Raw genomic sequence first — 16,640 nt, forward strand, 5'->3', positions numbered from 1 at the left:
AGCGTACAGCAAAGTGCAGAGAATGCAGAGATCCGGAGTATGCAATGTAATGTACAGCACAGCATGAAGAATGCAGAGTATGTAATGTACAGCACAGCATGAAGAATGCAGAGTATGTAATGTACAGCACAGCATGAAGAATGCAGAGAATGCAATGTGCAGCATGGATAATGCAGAGTATGCAATGTACAGCACAGCATGAAGAATGCAGAGTATGTAGTGTACAGAATATGTATTGTACAGCATGTTGTAGAGTGCAGACAGTATTTGAGATGGGGGGGGGGGTCATCCATGACTGGGAGGGGGGGGTCATCCATGACTGGGAGGGGGGGGCATTGGCTTTTATATAGGGGTACACACTTTAGGGCGCCATCTATAGGATTTGGGGTGTTACTACGTGACACACCTACAAGTATGAGTGCCGTCTGATGTCATTCATAGAGACCGACGCCCCATCGCACTATGACATCACAGCTCTCATGTAGATGTAGCAGCACAGAGTAACATCACTGTACATTGTGCTGCAGGTTAGTCCTGTATGCAGGCTGCAGTGTCTTGGCATTGCTCAGGTAGTCTCATCCCCTCCATGTGAGCACACCATGAAGCCAGGATTCCCCCATAGAGATCAGACATGCGCAGGGCTGGCTGGGATCTGTAGTCGTACAACAGCATGCCCTTCTTTGTCGCATCAATAAGCACAGAACACACCAATGAGCTGGCAGGGGGGTGAAGCAGCAGGATGGACATAACAGAGCTATGAATAAGATTAGAGGAGCAGCACATTGCACCCCGGAATGGATGAGCCCGGCCGTCCTTCTCCTCCCCCCTCACCTGCTCCTGTGCCCGGCTCCCGGTCTCTGCCCGGCCGCATCACCCAGATCTCCGGCTGGGAGTCAGCGAAGGAGGGAAGCCGGAAACAAGGGGAGGGGCTGAGGGCGGGGCAGAATACAAACAGATTTCCAGGTAGGAGGAGCAGGGCGGGGCAGCCGGTGTTCTGACGAGAAACGTCGGCGGAGATTTGGACAGGAGGGCGGGGCCACCATATGATATGTTGGTGGGGGCGGGGCATAGGGCCAGAAAGAGAGCGAGACTGGGCGGCGAGGGAGGGGCTGCGGTCTCACCGTCCAGCTTCGGGGAGGAGCAACAGTAGATTGGAAAGTATAGAGGGGCGGAGCATGGAGTGGGAAGATAAAGGGGCGGGATGTCAGCTGCAGGAGAGGGAGGGAGGAGAATGGGCGTGGATCAGGATGAAATAGGGCGGAGCCCAGCCAGCAGCATGGCTCGGTGAGGCTCTCTGTGTGTATATAACAGTCCGGTATAACCCGTTCCCTGTACAGTACACCCCTATTATATTATTATACAGTTACACCCATCTGATATGGATCTGTGTATTCAGAGATAACTGTCATCACGCAGGCATACAAACCAAGCTTTCTATTGGTGGGAATGTCTTGGGAAAAACTTTTCTTCTTTTCGTTCAATTCTTAGATTTAAAAAAAGTATAAAAAAAAAAAATAGGGTTATAACCCCTGTCAGATTTTTTTTTGTTGGTTTTCGTTTTGTCATTTGTGTCCCATTGGGGAGATTTCCCCTCACTTCCTGTCCCATAGGAAGATGGGCGGTGAGACATGACAAGTACCGTATTTATCGGCGTATACCGCGCACTATTTTGCCCTGAAAATCAGGGCAAAATCGTGGGTGCGCGATATACGCCGATACCCGCTTTCCCGCCACGAGTTTTGAATACTGCGCCGGCATATACCGAGCGCAGTACACTCGTGAATCTTCGGGCAGTCTTCAGGACGTCAGCGCGACAGTTGCCGAGCCTGCCCGAAGATTCACGAGTGTACTGCGCTCGGTATATGCCGGCGCAGTATTCAAAACTCGTGGCGGGGAGGACGCCGGACCCGCCGAAGAGGACACCCGACCTGCCGAAGAGGACACCCGACCTGCCGAAGAGGACACCCGACCCGCCGAAGAGGACACCCGACCCGCCGAAGACGGACGCCCGAAGCCGCAGACGAACGCCGGACCCGACGAGGCCGCCGATGAACGCCGCGCAAGACACCAAAACTGTAAGTACAAAAAAACTAAAAAACTTTTTTTCCACAGGAATTCGGGCCACTTTGGGGGTGTGCGGTATACGCGGGAGCGCGTTATACCGCGATAAATACGGTATCTCCATGGTGCCCTCAGTCACCAGACAAGTAAGGCCCGTAAAAAGGAGATCCTGATGGAGCTGAGCCTGCAGGTCAGTGCCGTGGGCAATGCCACCAGGAGCACCCTGGACATTCAAAAAAAAAGATCAATGATCTTAAAAAGGAAGGTCCGGGAAAAGCTGGGTGCTATTGCCAGTCATGCCAGGGGCACAGGAGGAGGACCACCCTGTACTGTGAGGTTGAATTAATTGCACAGTGCCTGCAGCGTGAGCAGGTGGAGGGCATGGAGGGATACGACTCCGGACACCAGGCCTTGAGGACAGGTAAGTGTGTTTTATCTCCTATACAGTGTGTAGCATGTGTGGGGGGGGGGGGGGGGAAGGGAACATGTGACAAGTGTGTGGGTCCACCAACATGTGAATTTTTTGTGTCATCCACAGATGTGCAGGAGGGAGCGGGGCCGTCGTCGGCTGCAGGGCGACCCACGCCATCCAGGGTTGAGAGTGCCCATACCTCTCCCCTGGAGGAAGTAGAGGAGGAGCACGGGGACCTGGAGGATGCTATTTTTATTCTGGATGAAAATCCCAGCATCCCTGAACCCTCACAACCCTCCTCCCCCATCATGGGACCCTCACAACCCTCCTCCCCCATCATGGGACCCTCACAACCCTCCCCCCCCATCATGGGACCCTCACAACCCTCCTCCCCCATCATGGGACCCTCACAACCCTCCTCCCCCATCAGTGAACCCTCCCAACCCTCCTCCCCCATCAGTGAACCCTCCCAACCCTCCTCCTCCATCAGGGAAAACTCCACACGGGCCTCCCCCTATGCACGTCCACAAGCCTCTCCTGCCCCCTGTCAGACCCAGCATGTGGGTGCTGTTGCAAGGGACATTAAGCGGGTCGCAGACAGCCTGGCCTCCTCGACCCAGATCGCTGAGTCTTTGGGGGATATCAGCGCCAATTCCGCAGCAGTGGCAACCTGTGTTGGGGAGCTGCAGGCGACGACCTCCCGCCTGGTGGCTGAGGTCAAGAGCCTCAAAGTGACTGTTAAGGCCAATACGGCAGAGGTGAGGCACCTGAGGCGGCAGCAAAACGTGAACAATACCCACCAGCTGGGGATGCACGCCGAGACCACCGCGGTGCTCACCCTCATAGCGGTGGCGTTGGAGGGCAGTCAGCCAGAAGCTGCCAGGAGTGGGGGACGTGAGGAGGAGTCTCCAGATGATGCCCCACCCCCACCTGAAGTTGCCCCCAGGCAAGTGAGGAGGCAAAGACGGGGGAACCAGGCAGAGCCCACGACGGGGCAATTGGTTATTTTTTCTTTTTTTTTTTAATCTCCGGTGAGGAGTTTTCTTTATTTTTTATCTCTGGTGAGGAGATTTATTTTTATTTTTATACTGCACACGGTCAGTAGTGCAGGCTACAGTGTGACTGGTGTGTGAATGTGGGGGGGGTGACACTCCTGACAGTAAGGGGTGTCACCCTCGGTCGTTGGGGAGAATTTATCCCCACGACCCGTGTGAATGGTGTATGAATGTACAGCAACATAATTGGAGCCTTGGCGCGGCGTTGCTGCTCCCAAGTCCTGCATGGTGGACTTGGGCTAATCCAATGTGATGAGGATGTGGGGAGTGTGAGCTAGGGACCACAGTGGTGTGCATGCGTGCATTCTCCTTGTGCCATGATGAATGTATGTGTTTAACGTGCAAACATGCCTACCACGAGGCATCTCCTGACTGCTCTTCCCTCAGCAGACAGGGTAGCCTCGGTCAGGGGGGGGATGTCTGGTTCGGGGGTCAGGTCATTACGCATGTCAATCTCCAGGCCCTTTCTCACGGCAAAGTTGTGCAGCATGCAACATGCACCGATGATCTGGCACACAAAGTCTGGGGAATACAACAGGGTCCCCCCGGACTTATCCAGGCATCGGAAACGGGACTTCAGGAGGCTAAAGGTGCGTTCCACCACTGCACGGGTAAGTGTGTGTGCAGCATTGTATCTTCTCTCTCCTGGGGTTTGGGGATTCCGGAATGGAGTCATGAGATGGGGTCCAAGTGCATATGCCGCATCACCTGGAAGGGAAAAGACAGGAGGAGGTTAGTCATGCATGTGGCCCTCGTGATGTCTGCATCATGGGGGGGGGGGCAGTCATGCCTGACACCCATGTCACTCACCAACCAGCCAGCTGTCCCCATACACGTTCTGTTCAAATTCTGTTGGGATGGTGCTTTGACGGTATATGTAGCTGTCGTGGCTGGCCCCGGGGGTGTTTGGCCCGGACGTGCCATATGAGGCATTGGGCATCGGCTATGTCAACGTACAGACTTTGATGGAATGCCACTGCTTACGATTGCGGTATATGTGCTCTGTGTCACTGGGGGGCCGTAGTGCCACATGGGTGCAATCAATGGCCCCCACGGTGCGTGGCAATCCTGCAATTCTGAAGAAATCCGCCATTGCCTTCTGCCGCAGATGCTCCTGGGTGGGTTTGATGATGTGGTGGGACATGCGTCTGAGGATTGCGGGGACAACCTGGTGCACGCATCTGCTCATGGTGGATTGTGACATCCCAGACACGACTCCACTTGTATGCTTAAAAGATCCACTTACAAGGAAATGGAGTGTTGCCAGGACCTTGACCAGTGACTGCACTGCATGTGAGAGATGTGTCTTGCTGGTGATGTCATCATGCAGGGTTCTGGCTATTTCCTGGATGGCATCAGGGCTGAATCTGAAGATGCGATACACCTCCGAATCCCCCATGCCAAAGACGCTTAATTTGCGCGTTCGGTATATCCTCTCCCGTGCCCTCCTACGTGGCGGTGGACCCATTAGTAGTGCTAGGACCACGGCTGCCATGTGTTGTCCTGCAAGTGTGGCTGACTTGAGCAAGTCTGGTGCAAAGTTACCCCTGCTTTATGAGGGGTAACTTTAGGCCAGGCGTAAAACTTACGCGCGCCGGTCGCGCGTATGTTTGTGAATCGGCGGATCTCCCTCATTTGCATACAAAATCAATGGGTGCGCCAGATAAGTTCGCCGTAAATATGCGCCCGCGCTCCGCCCGCGGAGAAAAGTTATGTCGGTCGGGAGAAGCCTATTTTCAGGCGTATCTAGTTCTGTGGTTACGGCGCATAGATACGATGGCGCACATTTACACTTACGCTGCGTATCTCGAGATACGTCGGCGTAAGTCCTACCTGAATCTACCCCCTTGTATTCTTCTCAATGAGTACAAGTCGTTCTCTGATTGGAAGAAGTGAAGATTATGACATCACCGCCCCGCCTCTCCACCTCAACCAATTAGAGAATGCTTGGCATTCATGGAGGAAAATGTAAGGCGTTCTCTGAATGGTACCCGTGACCGACGTTCTCCGCTTCCACCCAAATCAGCCAGGTATGGAATAAGCATAGTAATATTAGTCCACGCTGGACCAATTTAACTATGCAAAAAAAATCCATACCTGAACCTCAGCTTTAATCGCGATTCTTTAACCACATGCCGATCGCCCTCTAGCAGTTTTACTCCTCCAGGGTGGCTGCTGTGCTTAGGATCACGTATATGATCCTGCACTTCTAGGATGGGGGCACGAATGTCATTACACACAGCGGGAGCCGATCAGCAGGTACCTCGGGCTCGATGTTCCCCGGCACCCGCCGATCATCAGCCATAAGGCAGATCGCCGTTCTGACAGGAGGGAAGGCATAGATCCTGTGTTCATGCATAGCAGAAGCTAGGATCCATCTCTTCCCCTAGTAAAAGCACCTCCCACAGTTTAGAAACACTGTTAGGCACACAATTGACCCTTTGATCACCCCTGTTAACCCCTTCCCAGCCAATTTCATTAGTACAGTGACAGTGCATATTTTTAGCACCGATCACTGTATTAGTGTCACCGATTCCCCAAAAGTGTCAAAAGCAGGGCTTTAGGGGGAAAGCAGTTCCGGCACCTCCAGAACTGAATTCATGTAGTAGCAAGGGGTGCTGGAGGATCTATTTTTGCATAAGGGTCTATTGTTACTAAGGGGGATTTAGATTAATGAAGGGTCAATTTTTGCTGGGAGGTATCTACTGTTGCGGGAGAGGTCTATTGTTGCTTATTGCTGGGGGTCTAATGTTTCTGAGGTGGTATTTTGTAACAGGGGGCCCATTGTTGCTGGGGGTATAATGTTGTGTGAGGGATCTATTGTTGCTAGGCATAGGTGTGCGCAGCCTATGGCATTAGGGTGTGCACCCCAAAGCTCAAGCACACACTACCAATCACTCATGGTGTTCATTCAGAAAGGGAAAGGGGCCAGTAAATAAAATTTTTACTGGCCCCTTCCCCCACTTATCCTAAAACATCCCACAGAAACAGCTGGCGGGAAAGGAGGGAAGCTGGTAGTGCAGTGGGGAGCCAGATCAGTAGGTGGAATCTGTTCTGCACAGGGTGATTAGGGGGTGTGCCTGGGCGCACATCTATGTTGCTAGGTGGATATACTGTTACTGGGGGGATCTGTTATTGCTGAGGGATCTAGTGTGGCTGTGATGGGGTCTATTGTTTCTGGCTGCAGGGGGTCTATTTTACTGCTTTTTTGTTATAATTAACAAATTGCATACAAATTACTTAGCACCACAAAATAATACTTGGTTCTGTATTCTCTAGAAGGGGAGCTACTGGAAGGTGGCTAGAAGAGTGGAACCAGAAGATGGTACTCGGAGGTTGGTAGGGGGCATAGGTAAGTGGTGTAGAGGGGGTGGGGGTTGCTGCACCTATTCTCTGAGGAAAAAAAAAGCCCTAGTCTAAAGTGTCAGTATGCTCGCTGCAATATTGCAGACCCAATATAAGTCACTGATCGCCGCCATTACTAGTAAAAAATAAATAAATAAATTATAAATAAAAATATCCTATAGCAGGGCTCAAAATTTCAAGTCCTGAGCTACTAGCCAGGCCTCAAGGCATACTCGCCACCAGTTGCCCCTCCCAAACCCTACCATGTCCCGCCCCTAATCCCGCCCCTAGACACGCCCTCATAAATCTCATGAAATTACACTTAAATGTTTTATGTAGAATTAAGTTATAAAAATAAATATTAACAACAACTTTATCCGTGCCCAAAAATGCAGCCTGTCTATATCTACAAATGCAGCAAATTGTCCCCATTTTCCAGCCAGAGTCCCCAATCCTGGGATGGGTGATATGTCTATCAAAGTGCCCGGACAAGGGGGGAGGGGCTGTTTAAGACACGCGCTGCGGGGAACACACAGCTATTGGATTGAATGCTGTAATATTCCCCCGTGGTTTGAACGCCACGGCGGCGGCTCCTCTCCTTGCTCGCCCCCCCTGCTCCTCGCCAGCCCTCAAAATTTACTCGCAAAATGCGAGCAGGCGAGTTAAATTTTGAGGGCTGTCCTATAGTATGTAGACGCTATAACTTTTGCGCAAACTGATTGATATACGCTTATTGGGATTCTTTTTACCAAAAATATGTAGCAGAATATATATTGACCTAAAATCGATAGACATTTGTTGTTTTTTTTTATTGGATGTTTTATAGGAAAAAAAAGTAAAAAATGTCAGTTTAATAAAGTGACATTAATTAACCGGACATTCATTTTCACATATATTGTAATATAGTACCTGCTTCTGATCAAACTAATTAGATCACATAGCCGTGGCAGGAATTTATTATACATTCAGCAAGTAAAACATTTGTTTTTCAAAATTGTCTATAATAAAAAATGCAGAGGTAATCAAATACCAACAAAAGAAATCTCTATTTGTGGGGAAAATAAAAGACAAACATTGTATTTGTGTACAGTGTCGCACAGCCACGCAATTGTCACATACGTGAGCAGCGCCCGCATATGTAAACGGTGTTCAAACCACACGTGAGGTATCACCGCGATTGCTAGAGCGAGAGCAATAATTCTAGCCCTAGACCTCCTCTGTAACTCAAAACATGCAACCTGTAGATTTTTTTAAACGTCGCCTATGGAGATTTTAAAGGGTAAAAGCTTGTCGGCATTCCACGAGCGGACGCAATTTTGAAGCGTGACATGTTGGGTATCAATTTACTCAGCGTAACATTATCTTTCATAATATAAAAAAAAATGGGGATAACTTTACTGTGGTCTTATTTTTTAATTAAAAAAAGTGTAATTTTTTCCCAAAAAAGTGCGCTTGTAAGACCGCTGCGCAAATACGGCATGACAGAAAGTATTGCAACGATCGCCATTTTATTCTCTAGGGTGTTAGGATAAAATATATATATATATATATATATATATATATATATATATATATATATAATGTTTGGGGGTTCTAATTAGAGGGAAGAAGATGGCAGTGAAAATAGTGAACAATTACATTAGAATTGCTGTTTAACTTGTAATGCTTAACTTGTAATACCAACGGCCACCACCAGATGGCGCCAGCTTACACATCTGGTGGTAATAACTTGTAATACCAACGGCTCACCACCAGATGGCGCCAGCTCACAAGTCGCCAGGACCCTATTTTTAGTCGCCATGGCGACCGGAATTTGTCGAGCCCTGTACAATGCAATTTAATACAGTATGAAACAGGGGGCCCAGGTCAATAAAGCTTACAATCTAATGCCCTGTACACACGATTGGATATCTGATGGAATCTGATCCGATGGATTTTTTCGTCGGATATGCGATGAAGCTGACTTTCATCAGTCTTGCCTACACATCATCAGTCAAAAATCCGACCGTGTCCAACGCTGTGACGTAAAACACTACGACGTGCTGAGAAAAATGAAGTTCAATGCTTCCGAGATTCGTCGACTTGGTTCTGAGCATGCGTGAATTTTTCTCCGATGGACTTCCACACAGACGATCATTTTTTTCTATCAGTTTTTTATCCATAGGAAAATTTTAAAACATGTTCTATTTTTTTTCACCGATGGAAAACAAACCAATGAGGCCCACACACGATCGGTCCGTTTTCATCAGACAGACCGGTCGTGTGTACAGGGCTTAAGAGTAAAATTTTAAACATTTACATGTTGCTGCTAAATCAGGGGTGTCAAACTCAATTTCATCGAGGGCCGCATCAGCATTATGATTGCCCTCAAAAGGGCCGGTGGTATGTGTAAGATTAAATGGGAAATAAGCTGTGCTGCATATAAAACCATTAGTGATAAAAAAAACAAATTGATAAGGAATACGTATGAATATACAAACACAATGTGTGCGCAAAAATCACCTGTGCAAAAATATAACTTAAAAGTGTGAACTTAATAGTGCAAACATATCCAAATGGGTGCTGAACAGGTCCAGAAGAAATCGTGCCAGTTAGCAGGATAGATGAAAGTAGCCTCCACCTCTTATATCTTATCTGCTTACCAAAACGAGTTGATCTCGGTAATGAGATCACATGCGCGTGTGGCCAGCAGCCCTGCTCAGGATTTCCTGGGATCCCTTGTCCACTGTATGCGTTTGCATTCAACCTTTGTGTTGTCAAGTGTATCTCCTCAGTGCAGATGACCCAAAAAGGAAAATGCCGACATAGTGTAATAACGTCTGGTAATATTTATTGAAGTAAAAAAGGTGCACTCACACGTTGGTAGAATAAATAGTGAGTGTTAAAAATTGCTGTAGCCGTCCGGCTATCACTAACCGCCCGTCCTTCCGGATAGCAGCAAGGTAAACTGTGGTGACGTCAGCACGCTGCTCCTCCCTATGCCGTTTCGTCAAAATACTGACTTCTTCCAGGGGCACGAGCGGCGCACTGACTTGCCACTTTTTATTCAACAACAATACCCAGGACCGCCCAGCTCTGAGGTCTAGGAATCGAGGGCTTGATTCACCATTTTGGAATTGGGATCCCTGCCAGTAACTACACAAATCGCAAGGTGGACCAGAGATAAATATTAAAAATGTTGCCAATATGGAACAGCGGTCTGAACACTGAACGGACCGAATGAGGGTCCAGTGCACAAGCCTTGGATATTACTGAAGAGATATAAAATGAATGTCCACCGATCGTACATATATGGCAATGTGTAAGATTAGATGTCCTCCCCTTGCATTAGATGTTAAGAGCCAACTCACCATCAGAAGTTTAGTCCCCCTCTCTCCCTTACATCACAGTGCACCCCCCTTTCCTTAAAGCGGATGTGCCACTAAAAAAACATATTAAAAGCCAGCAGCTACAAATACTGCAGCTGCTGACTTTTAATATAAGGACACTTACCTGTCCTGGAGTCCAGCGGTGATCGCAGCAGATGACGAGCCGATCGCTCGTCACCCTGCTGCTCCCCCCTCCATCCACGGTGAGGGAACCAGGAAGTGAAGCGCTCCGGCTTCACTGCCCGGTTCCCTACGGCGCATGCGCGAGTCGCGCTGCGCCCGCCGATTGGCTCCCGCTGTGTGCTGGGAGCCGAGTGTTCCCAGCATACAACGGGGGACGGACGGGAAACGAGGAAAAAACCCGTCTTTTGCCCGTATCGTAGGGCCGGAAGTGGGTGCAGATACCTGTCTGTAGACAGGTATCTGCACCCCCCTCCCCCCTGAAAGGTGTCAAATGTGACACCGGAGGGGGGGAGGGTGCCGATCAGCGGGACTCCACTTTAGAGTGGAGATCCGCTTTAAAGCGGAGCTCCGCTGAAAAAAAAATATTAAAAGCCAGCACCTACAAATACTGCAGCTGCTGACTTTTAATATCAGGACACTTACCTGTCCTGGAGTCCAGCGCCGTCCGCAGCAGAGGACGAGCGATCGCCCGGTTCCCTACGGCGCATGCACGAGTCACGCTATGCCTGCCGATTGGCTCCCGTGGGGGGGGAGGGTTACGATCAGCAGGAGTAACACTTTAGGGTGGAGCTCCGCTTTAAGCAGCTGCTGGGAAGAATTTGGATTCATTGCTTAAAAGCAGAAAGTAAGGGTCTTGAGGAGGACGAGAGGACGGCGAGTGCCACATGAAATGGCCTGGAGGGCCAGATTCGGCCCGCGGGCCTTGTGTTTGACACCTCTGTGCTAAATATTTCCCCCCTGGTGCTGGCAGCTGTAGATGGGCATAGGGAACTTCTCATGCCACACTAGGGGTGAGATGACATATTACATTCCAGTACTGCAGCAGATGTAAGTATCATGGGGCTCTCCAGCTGCTGGGGATTTGTAACGGAGCTAAACAACAGATGATTAGTGTTGCTCACGAATATTCGTATTGCGAATATTCGGCTCGAATATGGCATATTCGAGTATTCGCGATATATTTCGAATTTCGCGGTGAATATTCGCAATTCCGAATATTCGCATTTTTTCAATTTTATTTTTAAAACAGATCACATCCTATTGACGTCTAAAATCATTGCTGGTATGATTAGAGACCCTGGGCCGAGTAGCTAAGCTGAGGCGATCCTTTTATGTTGCCGAATATAAAAAAAAAAAATTGCGAATTTTCGCTAATGTGAATGCGAAAATGATTGCGAATTTTCGATAACTGTGGTAGGAGAACTCTGATTGTCTCTGATGCAAAAGGGGGGGGCTTTGTGTATGTTTCTGTTATGAATATTTGTATGTTTGATATTATTTTTTGTAAGAAGGAAAAAATTGCGCATACCTTAAAAAAAGGGGAGAATACAGCAGCAACTCAAAAATGTTATACAACATAAATTAATACAAGACAGAAAATGGAGTCGCTCTACAAGAATAAAAAATATGTCTAGTGATAAGACATGTGGGCAAATTATAAAATAAGCAAGCGCAAATAACTTGTGAAATACACAGTGAAACAAATATATAAAGAAATATAGTCCCAATAATAGAAAAATAATCTTTCATAAAAATGTCTGATATGTGAAGTGAAAAAAAGTCCAAAGCATGCAGCATGAACGTGTTCAATCTTCAAGGTGTTTGATTGACAAACGGCTGTGACAGATGGATAGAGTAAAGAATCACCACCAATGCAAAACACTTTTTATTTTCTATTGTAAAATATCAAGAATATTCTGAGCCAATCAGAGTGCTCCTTCCGCATTTGCCGAATATTCGCAATTATTTTGTATTGTAAAATATCACAAATATTCTGAGCCAATCAGAGTGCTCCTTCCGCATTTGCCGAATATTGGCAATTATTTTGTATTGTAAAATATCAAGAATATTCTGAGCCAATCAGAGTGCTCCTTCCGCATTTGCCGAATATTGGCAATTATTTTGTATTGTAAAATATCAAGAATATTCTGAGCCAATCAGAGTGCTCCTACAGCATTTGTCGAAATTGCGCAGTAAATATCGCATTCGCATTTTGCGAAATTTCGAAAAAATATCAAGAATATTCTGAGCCAATCAGAGTGCTCCTACCTCAGTTATCGAAAATTCGCAATTATTTTCGCATTCGCAATAGCGAAAATTCGCAATCATTTCATTTCGAAAAAATATCACGAATATTCGAATTTAGCGAATATATCTCGAATATTCGACTATATATTCGAGATATATCGCGAAATCGAATATGGCGTATTCTGCTCAACACTACAGATGATGTGCCATTCGCCCCAACTGTTGTGTATAAGCTGCTGTTTTAGGTCCTGCTCTGTTTAGTGAGGAGCACTACGTGCATTAGCAAATATGTCAAAAAATAAATAGACTATAGGAAACACACGTATACTGTGTGTGAAAATATATATATATATATATATATATATTATATATAATTTATCAGAGAATGTAACTTACACAAAACATTCACTGATGGTGAATCAATCACTTTCATTGGCCTTTTGCCACAGGGTCAGGTGGTGTCAAACACGGGTGCATCTCCCTGCCTGGATGCCACAGCTGCTACACACAGCCAGCTACAGAAATCAATTTCAGGATGCAGCAGTACATGGCATACATTGGCAGGGCCATTGATAATGCAGTACAGCCAGCCCTGTTGTACCGGGCCCCGGCCTCAAACTCCACAGGGGGGCCCGGTTAACGCTAAAATGTATTTCTAGCAAAAATAAAAAAAATAGGACTTTATTGCCAGGAAATATAGTCCTTTCCTGGGCCCCCTCGAGTAAACAGGGGGGCCCAGAAGGTGAGAGCAGAGGAGGGACTATTTCTCCATTTTCGGGCGCAGGCACACAATTCCCCACTACATGCTGCTCTTAACCTGTGCACCTACACAGATTATAGTCCCGGCCATTCACTGTGTGCCTTCCCTGGCGGATGGATTCTATTGTGAAGTGGCTCTCCTGCATCAGAGTCCCGGCGCTGAAGCCCGAGGGAGAGAGCAATCACTGTGACTAAGGAGGCTCAGAGTTCAGCAGGAGAACTTGTGGCAGTGATACACAGGCAAGCAGTCCCCTTCAGATGACACACAGGCTACTCAGGCAAGTGCAGTCCTCAGACTTCTTGGACCCAAGTCCATTTACATCTGGCCACCAATACAGCCACCACAAGTCTGTGATGTATGTGGACACACACTGAACGGGCATGGACATCAAAATACTGACATCTGTCACATTCAGCTTCAATTTTGATTGGTGGGGCGCTGTGATAGCTTCCTGGCAGGATAGCCAAGGTGGTTTCAAACTAGAGTCCGAACACACCCGAGCTCGTCCCATCAAATTAGTTGTGAAAAAAGTTATAAAATAAGACATCTGCGCTGCTTTATAATATGTGTAATATATTTAGAATATTAATTATTAGTTACTAAAGAATAAGTTCACCTTTTGGAACATGTTACATGTTTCACCTGTTTTTAGGGTGAAATATGTAACATGCTCCTGCCACCAGTTTCCGATTTTAGGCTGCCGCAGGGTGGACCAAGATGGTCGCCGCTCCAGGAGCTAGGCCGAAGCCACAGATCATGTGGTGTGCCGATCCGCATATGGTGACCCAGTTGCTGTTCGGATATTCTGGCTGTCGCAAGTGCTGCGGTATCTTAAAGTGGAGGTTCCGCCAAAATATTTTATTTAAAAGCCAGCAGATACAAATACTGCAGCTGCTGACTTTTAAAATATGGATACTTACCTGTCCAGCGCACCCAAGATGACGACAGCCAAGGGCGAGAAATCGTTTGTCTCTCGGCTGCCCCCGCCGCCATCCTCGGCGAGGGAATCGGGAAGTGAAGCGTTGCGGCTTCACTGCCCGGTTCCCTAATGCTCATGCGCGAGTAGCGCACCGCACCGTCACTGGTTCCCGCTCTCTCCTGGGAACAGTGTGTTTCCCAGAAGACAGCGGGGGCTGCGGGTAGGGGGGTGGCTGCCGCAGTACTGTATTCCCGGATGTGGGTGCAAATACCTGTCTTAGATAGGTATCTGCACCCCCCTCCCCCTGAAATGTGCCAAATGTGACACTGGAGGGGCAGAGCGTTCTGAAAAGCGGAAGTTCCATTTTTGGGTGGAGCTCCACTCTCCACTTTAAGTACAACAGACAGCAGTGGAGATTCCTGTTTCGTATGGATGGGGAAAAATTAGGGCTGTGGAAATTAAAGATTAATTCCTCAATTAATCGTAAATTTTTGATCGGTACTAGCGGTGCAACGGATAGTAAATGATCCATGATCCGAACGGGTCACCATATGCGGATCGGCACACCACATGATCTGTGGCTTCGGCCTAGCTCCTGGAGCGGCGACCATCTTGGTCTACCCTGCGGCAGCCTAGGTGAGCTTAGAGCAGCGCGCTGACGTCAACACCCGGCCTATTACAGTGGGGGGAGATGTCTGTGGATATTACAGTAGGGGGGAGATGTCTGTGGATATTACAGTGGGGGGGGGGAGATGTCTGTGGATATTACAGTGGGGGGGGGAGATGTCTGTGGATATTACAGTGGGGGGGGGGGAGATGTCTGTGGATATTACAGTGGGGGGGGGAGATGTCTGTGGATATTACAGTGGGGGGGGAGATGTCTGTGGATATTACAGTGGGGGGGGAGATGTCTGTGGATATTACAGTGGGGGGGGGAGATGTCTGTGGATATTACAGTGGGGGGGGGAGATGTCTGTGGATATTACAGTGGGGGGGAGATGTCTGTGGATATTACAGTGGGGGGGGGAGATGTCTGTGGATATTACAGTGGGGGGGGGAGATGTCTGTGGATATTACAGTGGGGGGGAGGTGTCTGTGGATATTACAGTGGGGGGGAGGTGTCTGTGGATATTACAGTGGGGGGGAGGTGTCTGTGGATATTACAGTGGGGGGAGGTGTCTGTGGATATTACAGTGGGGGGAGGTGTCTGTGGATATTACAGTGGGGGGGAGGTGTCTGTGGATATTACAGTGGTGGGAGGTGTCTGTGGATATTACAGTGGGGGGGGGGAGATGTCTGTGGATATTACAGTGGGGGGGAGGTGTCTGTGGATATTACAGTGGGGGGGAGGTGTCTGTGGATATTACAGTGGGGGGGAGGTGTCTGTGGATATTACAGTGGGGGGGAGGTGTCTGTGGATATTACAGTGGGGGGGAGGTGTCTGTGGATATTACAGTGGGGGGGAGGTGTCTGTGGATATTACAGTGGGGGGAGGTGTCTGTGGATATTACAGTGGGGGGAGGTGTCTGTGGATATTACAGTGGTGGGAGGTGTCTGTGGATATTACAGTGGGGGGGGAGATGTCTGTGGATATTACAGTGGGGGGGAGGTGTCTGTGGATATTACAGTGGTGGGAGGTGTCTGTGGATATTACAGTGGGGGGGGGAGATGTCTGTGGATATTACAGTGGGGGGGGGGGAGAGGTCTGTGGATATTACAGTGGGGGGGGGGAGAGGTCTGTGGATATTACAGTGGGGGGGGGGAGAGGTCTGTGGATATTACAGTGGGGGGGGGGAAGATGTCTGTGGATATTACAGTGGGGGGGGGGGAGGTCTGTGGATATTACAGTGGGGGGAGATGTCTGTGGATATTACAGTGGGGGGGGGGGGGAAGATGTCTGTGGATATTACAGTGGGGGGATGTCTGTGGATATTACAGTGGGGGGGGGGAAGATGTCTGTGGATATTACAGTGGGGGGGGGAGGTCTGTGGATATTACAGTGGGGGGAGATGTCTGTGGATATTACAGTGGGGGGGGGGGGAAAGGTCTGTGGATATTACAGTGGGGACTATATATGGTGGTGATGTGAAAAATGTATGTGCGTTATAATTAATCGTTAAAAAAAAAAAAAGAACGATTAATCGAACACGAAAATTTTAATCAGCAACAGCCCTAGGAAAAATCAATTGATTTCTCTTATTTAGCCCAGTGTGTAAGCATATCTAAGCCTTAGTATATCACATCTATATACAACAACAAAAAATAATAACAAACTACTCAGTGTGATACAAATAGAGTAAAGACTCACAATACGCAATGATTCTTATTTTCAATTATTTTTTTATTCTCTTGAGAGATATTTTACCATGTTTGTGGTTTCAGCTTACCACCACTTGATTTCCCATAAATAAGTTACCAAATCAACACTAAAAATGACTGTCGTCTTTGGAAATAAAGGTCCATGCACACTGGGCTTAAAAAAAACACGCCAGTTCTTTTTAGCAGAGAC

At 48.2% G+C, this 16,640-nt stretch overlaps 1 protein-coding gene across 1 annotated transcript in view; it reads right to left on the bottom strand.

Moving 5' to 3' along the window:
* EOGT (EGF domain specific O-linked N-acetylglucosamine transferase) overlaps positions 1-936 on the bottom strand; it is a 72,147-nt gene extending 71,211 nt beyond the window's left edge. The window contains exon 1 of the mRNA XM_040359201.1: positions 832-936. The gene's annotated coding sequence lies outside the window, so the exon portion shown is untranslated. The remainder of the gene's footprint in view (positions 1-831) is intronic.
* Between the last annotated feature and the right edge of the window lie 15,704 nt (positions 937-16,640).

Source organism: Rana temporaria, chromosome 7, assembly GCF_905171775.1.
Source record: "Rana temporaria chromosome 7, aRanTem1.1, whole genome shotgun sequence".
In the NCBI taxonomy this organism is placed as follows: domain Eukaryota; kingdom Metazoa; phylum Chordata; class Amphibia; order Anura; family Ranidae; genus Rana; species Rana temporaria.